The 16,305-nt window shown below is 47.2% G+C and overlaps 1 protein-coding gene across 2 annotated transcripts in view; it reads left to right on the top strand.

Moving 5' to 3' along the window:
- The window catches only part of LOC139546418 (collagen alpha-2(IV) chain-like), a 127,735-nt gene that overhangs the window by 45,885 nt on the left and 65,545 nt on the right, over nucleotides 1-16,305 (top strand). The gene's annotated exons all lie outside the window — the stretch shown is intronic.

Genomic DNA, 16,305 nt, shown 5'->3' with positions numbered 1-16,305 from the left:
CTTGGGGTCATAGGCAGCATTCCTCCTCCTCCAAACACGGCAAGTTGGGTTGATGCCAAAGAACTCCATTTTGGTCTCATCTGACCACAACACGTTCAACCAGTTGTCCTCTGAATCATTCAGATGTTCATTGGCAAACTTCAGACGGGCATGTATATGTGCTTTCTTGAGCAGGGGGACCTTGCGGGCGCTGCAGGATTTCAGTCCTTCACGGCATAGTGTGTTACCAATTGTTTTCTTGATGACTATGGTCCCAGCTGCCTTGAGATCATTGACAAGATCCTCCTGTGTAGTTCTGGGCTGATTACTCACCGTTCTCATGATCATTGCAACTCCACGAGGTGAGATCTTTCATGGAGCCCCAGGCTGAGGGAGATTGACAGTTCTTTTGTGTTTCTTCCATTTGCGAATAATCACAGAAACTGTTGTCAGCTTCTCAACAAGCTGCTTGGCGATGGTCTTGTAGCCCATTCCAGCCTTGTGTAGGTCTACAATCTTGTCCCTGACATCCTTGGAGAGCTCTTTGGTCTTGGCCATGGTGGAGAGTTTGGAATCTGATTGATTGATTGCTTCTGTGGACAGGTATCTTTTATACAGGTAAGAAACTGAGATTAGGAGCACTCCCTTTAAGAGTGTGCTCCTAATCTCCGTTCCTTACCTGTATGAAAGACACCTGGGAGCCAGAAATCTTTTTGATTGAGAAGGGGTCAAATACTTATTTCCCTCATTAAAATGCAAATCAATTTATAACATTTTTGACATGCATTTTTCTGGATATTTTTGTTGTTATTCTGTCTCTCACTGTTCAAATAAACCTACCATTAAAATTATAGACTGATAATTTCTTTGTCAGTGGGCAAACGTACAAAATCAGCAGGGGATCAAATACTTTTTTCCCTCACTGTACATGGAATGGTATCGAACATGGTTTCCATGTGTTTGATCATGTCACGTTCCTGACCTGTTTCCTTTGTTTTTGTATTTGTTTAGTTGGTCAGGGCGTGAGTTGGGGTGGGCATTCTATGTTATGTGTTTCTATGTTGGGTTCTTTTCTATTAGCCTTATATGGTTCTCAATCAGGGACAGGTGTTTGACGTTTCCTCTGATTGAGAACCATATTAAGGTAGGCTGTTCTCACTGTTTGTTTGTGGGTGATTGTTCCTGACGAATGTAACAGAATCACCCACCAACCAAGGACCAAGCGGCGTGGGAAAAAGCAGCAGCAGCGATCGCAGGATTTCTGGACATGGGAGGAAATACTGGACGGTAAAGGTCCATGGGCACAACCTGGAGAATATCGCCGCCCTCGTGAAGAGCTGGAGGCAGCTAAAGCCGAGAGGCGGCGGTATGAGGAGGTAGCACGGAAACAGGAGCAAAATCTGGACTACACTACGTGGGAGGAGATCGACAGGTGGGCGATCGACCCAGGGAGAAAGCCGGAGCCCGCCTGGGATTCTCTGGCGCAGTGTGAGGAGGGATGCCGGCGAATGGAGGCAGCACGACGACGCGGTAGGAAGCCTGTTAGTCAAGCCCAAAAATGTCTTGGGGGGGGGGCTAAAGGGTAGTGTGGCGAAGGCAGGTAGGAGACCTGCGCCAACTTCCCGATCTTACTGTGGAGAGCGAGAGTACGGGCAGACACCGTGTTATGCGGTAGAGCGCACGGTGTCTCCTGTACGTGTGCATAGCCCGGTGCGGGTTATTCCACCTCCCCGCACTGGCAGGGCTAGATTGAGCATTGAGCCAAGTGCCATGAAGCCGGCTCAACATATCTGGCCTCCAGTACGTCTCCTTGGGCCGGTGTACATGGCACCAGCCTTACGCATGGTGTCCCCGGTTCGCCAACACAGCCCAGTGAGGGTTATTCCACCTCCCCGCACTGGTCGGGCTACGGGGAGCATTCAACCAGGTAAGGTTGGGCAGGCTCAGTGCTCAAGGGAGCCAGTACGCCTGCACGGTCCGGTATATCCGGCGCCACCTCCCCGCCCCAGCCCAGTACCACCAGTGCCTACACCACGCACCAGGCTTCCTGTGCGTCTCCAGAGCCCTGTTCCTCCTCCACGCACTAGCCCTATGGTGCGTGTCTTCAGCCCGGTACCACCAGTTCCGGCACCACGCACCAAGCCTCCTGTGCGTCTCCAGAGCCCTGTTCCTCCTCCACGCACTAGCCCTATGGTGCGTGTCTCCAGCCCGGTACCGCCAGTTCCGGCACCACGCACCAAGCCTCCTGTGCGTCTCCAGAGTCCTGTGCGTCCTGTTGCTGCTCCCCGCACTAGCCTTAAGGTGCGTGTCCTTAGGCCGGTACCTCCAGTTTCCGGTACCACGCACCAGGCCTACAGTGCGCCTCAGCCGGCCAGAGTCTGCCGTCTGCCCAGCGGCGCCTGAACTGCCCGTCTGCCCAACGCCGTCTGAGCTGTCCGTCTGCCAAGCGCCGCCTGCGCTGCCCGTCTGTACTGAGCCTTCAAAGCCGCCCGTCTGTCCTGAGCCTTCAAAGCCGCCCGTCTGTCCTGAGCCTTCAAAGCCGCCCGTCTGTCCTGAGCCTTCAAAGCCGCCCATCTGTCCTGAGCCTTCAGAGCCGTCTGCCAGACAGGAGCCGCTAGAGCCTTCCGCCAGACAGGAGCCGCTAGAGCCTTCCGCCAGACAGGAGCCGCTAGAGCCTTCCGCCAGACAGGAGCAGCCAGAGCCTTCCGCCAGACAGGAGCAGCCAGAGCCTTCCGCCAGACAGGAGCAGCCAGAGCCTTCCGCCAGCCATGAGCAGCCAGAGCCGCCAGCCAGCCATGAGCAGCCAGAGCCGCCAGCCAGCCATGAGCAGCCAGAGCCGCCAGCCAGCCATGAGCAGCCAGAGCTGCCAGCCAGCCATGAGCAGCCAGAGCCGTCAGCCAGCCATGAGCAGCCAGAGCCGCCAGCCAGCCATGAGCAGCCAGAGCCGTCAGCCAGCCATGAGCAGCCAGAGCCGTCAGCCAGTCCGGAGCTGCCCCTCAGTCCGGAGCTGCCCCTCAGTCCGGAGCTGCCCCTCAGTCCGGTGTTGCCCCTCATTCCGGTGTTGCCCGCATTTCGGTATTGCCCCTTAGTCCGGTGCTGCCCCTTAATCCAGTGGGGTTAATTTGGAGGGTGGTCATTAGGAGGAGGTTACGAAAGCGGGGATTGACTATGGTGGGGTGGGGACCACGTCCTGAGCCAGAGCCGCCACCATGGACAGATGCCCACCCAGACCCTCCCCTAGATTTTAGGTGGTGCGCTCGGAGTTCGCACCTTGAGGGGGGGGTTCTGTCACGTTCCTGACCTGTTTCCTTTGTTTTTGTATTTGTTTAGTATGGTCAGGGCGTGAGTTGGGGTGGGCATTCTATGTTATGTGGTTCTATGTTGGGTTCTTTTCTATTAGCCTTATATGGTTCTCAATCAGGGACAGGTGTTTGACGTTTCCTCTGATTGAAAACCATATTAAGGTAGGCTGTTCTCACTGTTTGTTTGTGGGTGATTGTTCCTGTGTCTGTGTATGTCGCACCACACGGGACTGTTTCGTTTTCGTTCGTGTATGTGTTCGTTCCTGTTAGTGCGTTATGTTCTCTAGTTCAGGTTTGTTCACATCGTTTATTGTTTTGTAGTTATTCAAGTGTTCTTCGTGTTCGTCGTCTTGTTTAAATAAATTTCATCATGTATTCCACCTACGCTGCATTTTGGTCCGATCCTTCTCGCCTCTCCTCATCCGAGGAGGAGGAAGAAATAGACGAACGTTACAGATCAGTTCTATTCACTCCATTCCAGCCATTATTATGAGCCGTCCTCCCCTCACCAGCCTCCTGTGCTCTACACCTCTAAATTAAGTATTTCTATTGACTATAGAGGAGGTGTGAAAGCACCATAACAATGCAACAATAATAGAAAGACTACTTGAAGCAATAACACCTTCGTCAAATACGGACCATTTGAATTCAGATCTATTCCAGTTTGACTCCCAGTATATCTACCAATGGGCTGTTTCCCAATCCCTTTTTCTCACATCTTTATCCTCCTATCACACATGCTGTTAACAGGGTCAGGGCCCTATTAGTAAAAGGGAGGAGAGGTGAGAGGAGAGATGGGGAGAGTTGGGAACGAGAGAGGAGGAGAGTGGGGAAGGAGAGAGGAGGAGAGTGGGGAAGGAGGGAGGTAGAGAGATTACACACCAGGTTGATCATGAGATAATGGGCCAGGGGGGGGGGGCTGCACAATGAACCAACAAGTGGACAGGATCTGTAAGAGGAACCAATTAGTGAGCAGTGATATAGTCTTGGTGGCGGATGTTATCACTTACACAGCAAATTGTCCACTGCTGATTTTTTTGTGTAACATTTCTAGTGTTGTTTCAGGAGTTAAATGTCCCTCTGTAAGAGAGAAATTAACAGTCAGTGGTGTAAAAGAACCACCAGTATTGGTGTTAATAATCAGAATTATTGTTTTACACTGTAGAGAGTAAAACAGTCCCATTAAAACCACACGCATCATTGTCATATTTCCCAGCATGCTCTACTGCCGGTAGATTTTTTCAAGATTGTTTTTAATATCTGTGTACATTGATTGTTTCATTAATCTTATGTTACACAAAGATAAATAATAAATAAATATTTTCTAAACGAATCCAATCAGTTAGTTAGATGTATTGCACCCGTTACTGAAATGGTTGTTCCAATTTAAATGGTTTGGGTAGGTTTTTTAAATTAAGTTACCTAACACTAGCAGCTCTTCTGAATGTAGGTTGTGCGTGAACATAAACTCCAACTGTTGGATATCCTAACTAAGTCTGGAATTACACATCACTTTGCAAGCCAGCATAATGGGATTTACAGGCCTGATGTCACCTGTAGGAAATAATTCAACAACCCTATCTCTGTCACTAACAAATACAGTCATGGGTGTTAACTGTACAATTTACTCAAAATGAAAAGACACCCTGGGAAATATGCAGATTAGGCTTTAGACCATATAGTGTGAAAACAACACCCAAAATGATTTACTGTAACACTAAAGGTGTTAATTTCTTACACTGAGAAAGTGTAACAGCGTCACCACTAAGCAAAGTGAGTCCAGTTTACTCTAAATTAAGTGTAATATATTACACTGTAGGTGTTGCAAACACCACAATCAAGTTCCTAAGAACACTTTGATAGTTAAATGGGGAACACTGCAACATAGAAAAAAAATTACCACTTTCAAAAGTGTTATTTTAACACCAGTACAGTAGGACTCATACTGTATGTTCACTGAAAATAGTGTACATTTCACACTTTTAGAGTTAAATGGGGAACTCTGAACTCTGGCAACTCTGCAGTCCAATCTTTAACACTTTCAAAGGTGTTATTTTAACTAATTAGCTCTCAGTCTCATGTCAGAATGAGACGTTCATCCATGTTTCTCAAACATCAAATTTAACATTGTTTATGATTCAATTTAGGCATTAACTCTGAAATCTTACGGTTAGGCATTAACGGTTAACGTTTGGGATAGGCTTAAAACAAAATATAAAAATAAACTTTTTATCACTGGATTTGAACATGCAATCTTTGGGGAACCAAAAGCAGCTGCTTACGCCTATCCGCCATCCCCGTCCACAACACTGAAGCAAACCAAAGCCTACTCGAAGGTAACAGCGCTCACTGTTGCCCCTAGTGTCCGGTTTCCACGTCATCTCCCAACTTCCTCAGACATGGATGGACGTCGAATACTGACTTGTAACACGGGTGAGCTAGCTGATTTTAACACCAGTACAGAAGGACTCATATGTTCACTGAAAATAGTGTACATTCTACACTTTCAGATTGAAATGTACACCATTGATTTTGCTGTGTAGAAGTGTCTGATTACTGAGAGAGTGACAGGTGGGGGACACTGTGTCAAACCAACAATATGAGAATAGTTGTATTCTAATAGAGCCCTTGTTACAGTGCAAGCTCAAACTCAGACAAAGTGGCCAGTTTGATTCTTTCTGCTCATCTTCAAAGTATTCTCATAGGAACTGTTAACGCCCCAGTTCAAACTGTACAGTCGTAGCCAAAAGTTTTGAGAATGACACAAATATAAATTTTCACAAAGTTTGCTGCTTCAGTGTCTTTAGATATTTTTGTCAGATGTTACTATGGAATACTGAAGTATAATTACAAGCATTTCATAAGTGTCAAAGGCTTTTATTTACAATTACATGAAGTTGATGCAAAGAGTCAATATTTGCAGTGTTGACCCTTCTTTTTCAAGACCTCTGCAATCTGCCCTGGCATGCTGTCAATTATCTTCTGGGCCACATCCTGACTGATGGCAGCCCATTCTTGCATAATCAATGCTTGGAGTTTGTCAGAATTTGTGGGTTTTTGTTTGTCCATCCGCCTCTTGAGGATTGACCACAAGTTCTCAATGGGATTAAGGTCTGGGGAGTTTCCTGGCCATGGACACAAAATATCAATGTTTTGTTCCCCGAGCCACTTAGTTCTCACTTTTGCCTTATGGCAAGGTGCTCCATCATGCTGGAAAAGGCATTGTTCGTCGCCAAACTGTTCCTGGATGGTTGGGAGAAGTTGCTCTCGGAGGATGTGTTGGTACCATTCTTTATTCATGGCTGTGTTCTTAGGCAAAATTGTGAGTGAGCCCACTCCCTTGGCTGAGAAGCAACCCCACACATGAATGGTCTCAGGATGCTTTACTGTTGGCATGACACAGGACTGATGGTAGCGTTCACCTTGTCATATCCGGGACAAGCTTTTTTACGGATGCCCCAAACAATCGGTAAGGGGATTCATCAGAGAAAATGACTTTACCCCAGTCCTCAGCAGTCCAATCTCTGTACCTTTTGCAGAATATCAGTCTGTCCCTGATGTTTTTCCTGGAGAGAAGTGGCTTCTTTGCTGCCCTTCTTGACACCAGGCCATCCTCCAAAGTCTTCGCCTCACTGTGCGTGCAGATGCATTCACACCTGCCTCCTGCCATGCCTCTGCAAGCTCTGTACTGGTGGTGCCCCAATCAACTTTAGGAGACGGTCCTGGCGCTTGCTGGACTTTCTTGTGCGCCCTGAAGCCTTCTTCACAACAATTGAACCGCTCTCCTTGAAGTTCTTGATGATCGATAAATGGTTGATTTAGGTGCAATCTTACTGGCAGCAATATCCTTCCCTGTGAAACCCTTTTTGTGCAAAGCAATGATGACGGCACGTGTTTCCTTGCAGGTAACCATGGTTGACAGAGAAAGAACAATGATTCCAAGCACCACCCTCCTTTTGAAGCTTCCAGTCGGTTATTCGAACTCAATCAGCATGACAGAGTGATCTCCAGCCTTGTCCTCGTCAACACTCACACCTGTGTTAACGAGAGAATCACTGACATGATGTCAGCTGGTCCTTTTGTGGCAGGGCTGGAAATGTTTTTGGGGGATTCAGTTCATTTGCATGGCAAAGAGGGACTTTGCAATGATTTGCAATTCATCTGATCACTCTTCATAACATTCTGGAGTGTATGCAAATTGCCATCATACAAATTGAGGCAGCAGACTTTGTGAAAATTAATATTTGTGTCATTCTCAAAACTTTTGGCCACGACTGTATGTGACTTTCTAACCACAAGGACACAGTTATTCAGTTCTTAATGCACACAGCCAGTGAGAAGAAGACTTTGTCAGTGAGTTCTTAAAAATAAAATAATGTGGCTTGAGGGAATTGTACTCTAACCCGGCTGTGTTGGGACTTGGGAATTTACCTGGTCGACAATACAGTGTGTGGAACATCTGACCTCTACAGTCACCATGGTTACAGGAAACCCCATAAGGAGTGGTGGAGTTGAAAGAGACAGGAAGAACATTCAACAGCTTTAAGGATGCGAAGGCTTTGTGAGTCAGAGTCAGACCATCAACGCTATCTCCTCCCTCCCACCCTCTCTGTGTCTCTCACTCTCTCTCTCGCTCTGTCTCTCACCCTCCTTCTCTCTGTCTGTGTGTCTCTCTCTCTCTTTCTCTCTCCCTCAATTCAATTCAAGGGGCTTTATCTCTCTCTCTCTCTCTCTCTCTCTCTCTCTCTCTCTCACTCTATCTCGTCTGGATAGAGAGGGGTAAGAGTCTTGATTTCTCCCTCGTTGGCACCTTGGCATGTTGTTCCCGTGACATTTGTTCCAGCAAACAAAATGCAAAGAAAGAAAGAATTGTTGGGTCTCTACCACTCTACCACCATCCCCATTCTCACTCCCTCAAATTCTCACTCCACATTCACACTCCCTATTCTCACTCCCTCACATTCTCACTCCCCATTGTCACTCCCTCATATTCTCACTCCCCATTCTCAGTCCCTCACATTCACACTCCCTATTCTCACTCCCTCAGATTCACACTCGATATTCTCACTCCCTCACATTCACACTCCCTATTCTCACTCCCTCACATTCACACATCCACTGGGCCTAGTTGTAAAATCATTTATTTCAGTTTGACATCATAAACACTGTGCTATCCAAAAAGGCTAAAGGCTGTTTTCACTTTAGACATTTTTTTACATCCATGTTTATTTCAAAAAGTAGTTGTGTCTATAGTCTATTGTCTTGCTCCTTCCACTTTATTTCTAGCACATTTTTGTAGTAAATTATCCATGCACTGAGAGTCATTTGCATCAGTTGAGTCAAATCAACATCTTCTCCTCGTCAGGTTGATGGATTGGTCCATGAATCAAACTGAAGAGAAGACGTTCCTCACAGATGTCTGTCCCCTCTCCCTCCCTCTCTCCCTCCCTCTCTCCCTCTCCATCTCCCTCTCTCTCTCCCTATCTCTCTGTCTCTCTCTCTCTCTCTTTCTCTCTCCAGCTATCTCTCTCCCTCTCTCCCTATCCCTCTCTCTCTCTCTCTCTCTCTCTCTCTCTCTCTCTCTCTCTCTCTCTCTCTCTCTCTCTCTCTCACACACACTCTGTCTCTCTCTCCATATCTCCCTCTCTCTTTCTCTCTCTCTCTCTCTCTCTCTCTCTCTCCCTATCCCTCTATCTTCCTTCATCTCTCTCTTGGGAAGAGTGGACTCATCACGTTTTCCTGTTGATCATTCACAGGCCCCTGGATTGGCAAAGGTTGAACTACAGCTATTTTGAATGGATGACAGTTGTTTGCGGTTGAACTGGCGACTGCACAAATATCAACCACTCCCGGGGGTCGATCACGGCCATACAATGTTACATTTTTACGGCTTCTCGACACAATATGGATGTGGCAATACAGATGTAGAAGGGAATCGACGACACAGTCACTCTCCCATATTCAACAGCCTGGCATCTGTGTTAGAATATGTCTCTTAACTCATCATGAATACACTGAGGAACAACCCGAAACTCCTGAAACTCCAGGGTCCTTCAGCTTGTTGACATTCTCCCACAGAACTCATTACTGTAGGAAAAAGAAAAATAGAGAGAGAGAGAGAAACAGAGGGAGGGAGGATTGACAGAGTGCAGAGAGAGGAGTTGATTGTGTGAGAGAAAGTTATGTTCCAGAGATGGTAATTTCATGGGTGTTTAGCATTGGCCAGAGAAGTGATATGGTATGGTTGTCCTCTATCCCTGCCACCACCCACTCCCCTGGCAGACTGTGGGGGGTTTTATTCACAGAGAGAGTTCAAGAAAATATCACGCTCCTCTAGGCACTGATACACACTCATAGTTGCTTCATAGTCAAAGTTATTGTGGGTTGTAGCTCGTAACGCCAATCCAACAAAACTGGAAAATAAACAAAGTGCTTGTTTCCATTAGACTTTAAAGTGTTGACAAATGCATGTAAAGTGATTGACGAGCCCACAAAACAAAGGATGAAGTTGGTGATTGTAAGGTATGTATATTTTAGAGGTATTTTGCAACTTTTAAAGGACAAATGAAACCAAGAGCTTCTAGGCCAGAGGCCCCAGTCTAGTTCAGTCTAGCACCAGTATGAACAGCCTGTTGTCCTAGTCAATGATTGGCCTGGCCCAACACAGGACAGCATGAGGACTTGGGACACAAGGCTTCCTCAGCAGAAAATATGTTCAGCAGATCAATGCTCTCTTTTGTACTGGGAGCGTTCCTCCTCCTCCTGCGGGGAGGGGGCTGGAATATCACAGGGAGAAATGACGGTCCCAAAAACAGTAGAACAGGACTGGAAAGACCTCACTGTCTTCCAGGGAGAGAGAGAGAAAGAGAGAGAGAGGGTGAGGGAGTGAGAGAGACTGTTCCCCATCCCTTCATGGGAAAAGATGATGGCCGATGTAGAACAGGACATGACACGTGGCACAGGAAGCTGAGCACAATAACAAGCAACTGATATTTTTTTATATAGACAACGACTCTGCGTTGGTGGGAAGGAGATTGTGTGTGTGTTTGTGTGTGTGTGCATCCGTGCATATCTATAAATGGCATGATTTCCTTGTTCCATGAAAACAAGGCCATGTATACATCCCGAAATCCGTGCCCTCATCCGTCATCAACTTCCCTGTCTCCATAGGGACAGGATAATGGAACTGTCCGGAATGCCATGGCCCTCTGAGGGAATATCTGAGAGGCCACTTGTTCTATTTACAGTACGCCTGTGTGGATGTGTGTGTGTGTATGTGTGCATGTGTGTGCATGTGTGCATGTGTGTGCATGTGTGCATGTGTGTGCATGTGCAAGAGAGAGACGACCCTGGTGAACTGTCCATCAACTCTTTTAAACTCTTTTTGTACTGTAGTGTAGACCTTTTGATTTAAATTTCAATCAGGGGAGAATGTCTGCATAGAACATTATCAAAAACGCTGATAGACCCTGTTTGATTACTGTTTGATTGCCACAGTGTATTGAGCCTCAGACAGTGAGCAGAACCCCTAACCAGAACCAGGGCAGGATCAGGAAGGATGGGATCTAGACTGATTTGCTGACAGGTTGGACATCTTGTCTATTGACCTGTAGGAAGCATACCAGCCTAACAAGCATAATGTCAGTGCCCAGCCTGGCTGCAAGCCTCTCAGCCAAACGGATAATCCTCAACCACATCCAAGTGTGTAAGCCCTGACCTTAACCCCATACCTCAGCCCTGACCTTAACCTCATATCTCAGCCCTGACCTTAACCCCATACCTCAGCCCTGACCTTAACCCCCATACCTCAGCCCTGACCTTAACCCCATACCTCAGCCCTGACCTTAACCCCATACCTCAGCCCTGACCCTAACCCCATACCTCAGCCCTGACCTTAACCCCATACCTCAGCCCTGACCTTAACCCCATACCTCATCCCTGACCTTAACCCCATACCTCAGCCCTGACCTTAACCCCATACCTCAGCCCTGACCCTAACCCCATACCTCAGCCCTGACCTTAACCCCATACCTCAGCCCTGACCTTAACCCCATACCTCAGTCCTGACCTTAACCCCATACCTCAGCCCTGACCATAACTCCATACCTCAGCCCTGACCTTAACCCCATACCTCAGCCCTGACCTTAACCCCATACCTCAGCCCTGACCTTAACCCCATACCTCAGCCCTGACCTTAACCCCATACCTCAGCCCTGACCTTAACCCCATACCTCAACCCTGACCTTAACCCCATACCTCAGCCCTGACCTTAACCCCATACCTCAGCCCTGACCTTAACCCCATACCTCAGCCCTGACCTTAACCCCATACCTCAGCCCTGACCTTAACCCCCATACCTCAGCCCTGACCTTAACCCCATACCTCAGCCCTGACCTTAACCCCATACCTCAGCCCTGACCTTAACCCCATACCTCAGCCCTGACCTTAACCCATACCTCAGCCCTGACCTTAACCCCCATACCTCAGCCCTGACCTTAACCCCATACCTCAGCCCTGACCTTAACCCCATACCTCAGCCCTGACCCTAACCCCATACCTCAGCCCTGACCTTAACCCCATACCTCAGCCCTGACCTTAACCCCATACCTCAGCCCTGACCTTAACCCCATACCTCAGCCCTGACCTTAACCCCATACCTCAGCCCTGACCTTAACCCCATACCTCAGCCCTGACCTTAACCCCATACCTCAGTCCTGACCTTAACCCCATACCTCAGCCCTGACCTTAACCCCATACCTCAGCCCTGACCTTAACCCCATACCTCAGCCCTGACCTTAACCCCATACCTCAGCCCTGACCTTAACCCCATACCTCAGCCCTGACCTTAACCCCATACCTCAGCCCTGACCTTAACCCCATACCTCAGTCCTGACCTTAACCCCATACCTCAGCCCTGACCATAACTCCATACCTCAGCCCTGACCTTAACCCCATACCTCAGCCCTGACCTTAACCCCATACCTCAGCCCTGACCTTAACCCCATACCTCAGCCCTGACCTTAACCCCATACCTCAGCCCTGACCTTAACCCCATACCTCAGCCCTGACCTTAACCCCATACCTCAGTGCTGACCTTAACCCCATACCTCAGCCCTGACCTTAACCCCATACCTCAGTGCTGCCTGTCAGGTATGAACTAGCCCCAGAGGAACAGTGATGGGAAAGAACAGGGTGTACTGATGCGTGTGGGCGAGGGAACCGGAGGGGAGGAGGTCTATGACTAAAGATTTGGGATGGGAGGTTGCTGTTTTCTTCTCTCATGGATCTGATTCCTTCAGAGAATCAGAGTGGATCGTAGGCTCTTGTCTTGGCCCGCTGTAAAATATGTGGAAATGAAACGTTCTTCAGTAAAGAGAGGAGTTAGACAGACAGCGAGCAGCTGTGTGTGTTTGTGTGTGTGAGGATGTGTGTCTGTCTGTCCAAAAGCTACACATGCCCTATTCATCTGTCTGCTTCCCAAAACCTCAACATGTTATCCCTGGCAACCGAGAGAGAAATATCACCACAAACTGTTGCTGAAGATCAAGAGCATTAATGATACAGAAGAGAGAGTGACCCAAACCTGTTAAAAACACTGGTCAGCCCTACACCTGAAGAAGTCCTAGAAGAAGCTTCAGACATACCCGTGTTTGTCTTGTCTCCTCTCCAGTCATGGTGCAGTTTTTCAGATCCTCTGTTGCCATCTTCTACAGAGAAGTGTGTGATGGAGAGTGTGCGCTCGCGCGCGTGTGTGTGTGTGTGTGTGTGTGTGTGTGTGTGTGTGTGTGTGTGTGTGTGTGTGTGTGTGTGTGTGTGTGTGTGTGTGTGTGTGTGTGTGTGTGTGTGTGTGTGTGTGTGTGTGTGTGTGTGTGTGTGTGTGTGTGTGTGTGTGTGTGTGTGTGTGTGTGTGTGTGTATTGAGACATTTTTCCACTAGATAAATGTTTATGGCACATGGACTGTAGATGACACAAGGGTATACTGTAGGACGTTTTGTTTGTATGTATGTGTGTAGTCTGGTTTCAGGACGTCAGTTAGATGGTTAGGGTGGGGTGGGGAAGGGGACCAGGGCCGACTCGAACCTTGTTAAAGAGAAGTGTCTCTTTCCAGACACACACACACTTCATAATTCAGGAAATGGACGTCACAAGATCGTCTTACAGTTCCCTCTGTAAGTATTGGTACGATGAAGTCTAAATCATATTACATTTTCCCGGACACACACACACCATCCCGCACACACACTCATCATAACTCAGAATTCAGAAAATGGACATCACAAGATCATATTTCCCTCATGACATCTTTGTGGTCAAAAGAGACTCCTCTTCTGTTTTTTCTCGTTTATCACCTCCTGAAAGAAAGAGCTGTTTGACCCGTCCATCCTGCACCCAGCTGTGGCCCAGCTTTAAGGGCCTGGCTGTTGCATTTAAAGATGATGGCTGTGTTTTAGGGACAAGAGGTGCATTGTGTGTGACGGACAGAGGAGCATCTCTTTTAAGGAATAGGACACACACAAACATGCACGCACGCACACGCACACGCACACACACACACAGAGAGAGAGAGACATTGAGTGAAGGTTGCAGACATGTATATTTATAGCCAAACAGGAGGCCAGATTAACATTCTAGAACAAACGAGAAAGAGTGTCTTTTTATTCTACTGATTAATATCATTATAGTTTAGCAGAGGTCAGAGATAGAGGTCACTCAGGTCAAAGGACAGATGTCAGCAAGCCTCCACTGATAAAGAGGGTACAGTCATGCTGGGTAGCTACAGTATAAAGCCAACCAACAACAGTCCTCTCCATAATTTAGTGTTTATCACAGATTCTTAGTGAGTACAGTCTCTCAAGCTGTGGTGAGAAATAGTTCATGTTGAATTATGGCTGTAGTTAGTTTACTCATGCAGCATGCCTCCTACTGACTGTACGCCTCGGTAAGCTCCTCCTTAAAAACTAATTATTTCACCACTATTAGTGGACCACTACGCGCTATGGGACTCCCGGTCACAGCCGGTTGTGACACAGCCTGGGATTGAACCCGGGTCTGTAGTGACCGCTGCGCCACTCGGGAGCCTCCAAGCTGAGATAATTTCATGATGTAAACAGTACTAATGTTGGAAACAAACAAATAGTCTTGTCATCCAAAGTTACATTTGCTTATTTTCTAAGCAATAATTGAATAATATGTAATTATCCTATTGAATTTTACAATATTTGTAATTATTAATATTTTAATAATTTACTTAAATCAGAGTATAGGCTGGGTTAGTAGTATTATGATACTGTTGTCGTGACAACACTATAAAGACCTTCACAGACCTACAGTACCTTTTAGCCTACCCCAGTGGATACATACAGTCGAGTGTGTATGGTCGAGTGTGTACACCGTACAGTATGTGCTGGAGTCTGGTGTAGTTAGCTCCTCAGACTCCAGACCACACATACCCCTGGTGACATGGGTATGAATCTCATTAGCAGATGTTATTGCGAGTTTAGCGAAACGCTTGTGTTTCTACTGTAGCTCCAAGAGTGCAGTAAAATCTAACAAGTAATATCTAACAATTTCTCAACAATACACGCAATACACACCAATCTAAGTACAGAAATGGAATTAAGAAAATATATACAGTATATATGGTCGAGCAATGTCAGAGCAGCAAAGACTAAGATACAGTAGAATAGAATAGAATACAGTATATACAAATGAGATAAGTAATGCAAAATATGTCAACATTATTAAAGTGACTAGTGTTCCATTTATTAAATTGGCCAGTGATTTCAAGTCTATGTATATAGGCAGCAGCCTCTAATGTGCTAGTGATGGCTATTTAACAGTCTGATGGCCTTGAGATAGAAGCTGGTTTTCAGTCTCTCGGTCCCAGCTTTGATTCATCACCCCGGGTGATGCATTGTGCAGACCACACCACCCTCTGGAGAGCACTGCGGTTGCGGGCGGTGCAGTTGCCATACCAGGCGGTGATACAGGCCGACCGGATGCTCTCAATTGTGCATCTGTAAAAGTTTGTGAGGGTATTAAATGCCAAGACAAATTTCTTCAGCCTTCTGAGGTTGAAGAGGCGCTGTTGCGCCTTCTTCACCACACTGTCTGTGTGGGAGGACCATTTCAGTTTGTCAGTGATGTGTACGCAGAGGAACTTGAAGCTTTCCACCTTCTCCACTGCGGCCCCGTCAATGTGGATAGGGGGGTGCTCCCTCTGCTGTTTCCTGAAGTCCACGATCATCTCCTTTGTTTTGTTGAAGTTGAGTGAGAGGTTATTTTCCTGGCACCACACTCCAAATGCCCTCACCTCCTCCCTGTAGGCCGTCTCGTCATTGTTGGTAATTAAGCCTACTACTGTTGTGTCGTCTGCAAACTTGATGATTGAGTTGAAGGCGTGAGCTGAGCACACACCCTTGTGGGGCCCCAGTGTTGAGGATCAGCGAAGTGGAGGTGTTGTTTCCTACCTTCACCACCTGGGGGCGGCCTGTCAGGAAGTCCTGGACCCAGTTGCACAGGGCGGGGTTCAGACCCAGGGCCTCAAGCTTAATGATGAGCTTATTGATGAGCTTTAGACTACCAATAACCATAAAAAATAAATACTATCAAATATATTTCTCATTGTTTGGCTTAAGATGGAGTAGTTATTGTCCTGACCTGACGTTACCTGAGATGTCAACCTCTGTGTCAACCAGTGGCAGTGTGTGAAGGGAGTGGAGGACAAATTCTGAGGTTTAGGATTGTAAGGTCATGGGGATGTGGTTTACTGTACTCTACGTTGCTTTGCGTGAATTTGACACTTTGAAACGCTTGTGAGAGTCACTGAATCTTGTTTTTATCAAAATCCCCTCTTTTGTATATCGCCCTCTAGTGCTCCTATCCATTGGCATACCTCTCTGTTCTCCCCAGGCTAGTACTGTATATAATCTCATTGTTACTCTCCCATGGACTTGAATGACCTTTGTGTCCCAAAGCTGAACAGGAAGAGGGGGATACCCACCCTCTCTCTCTTTCTTTTCT

The sequence above is a fragment of the Salvelinus alpinus genome, chromosome 20 (assembly GCF_045679555.1).
Source record: "Salvelinus alpinus chromosome 20, SLU_Salpinus.1, whole genome shotgun sequence".
NCBI classification, from domain to species: domain Eukaryota; kingdom Metazoa; phylum Chordata; class Actinopteri; order Salmoniformes; family Salmonidae; genus Salvelinus; species Salvelinus alpinus.
The sequence above is the reverse complement of the archived record's forward strand: the minus strand, read 5'-3'. Positions and strand labels throughout refer to the sequence as shown.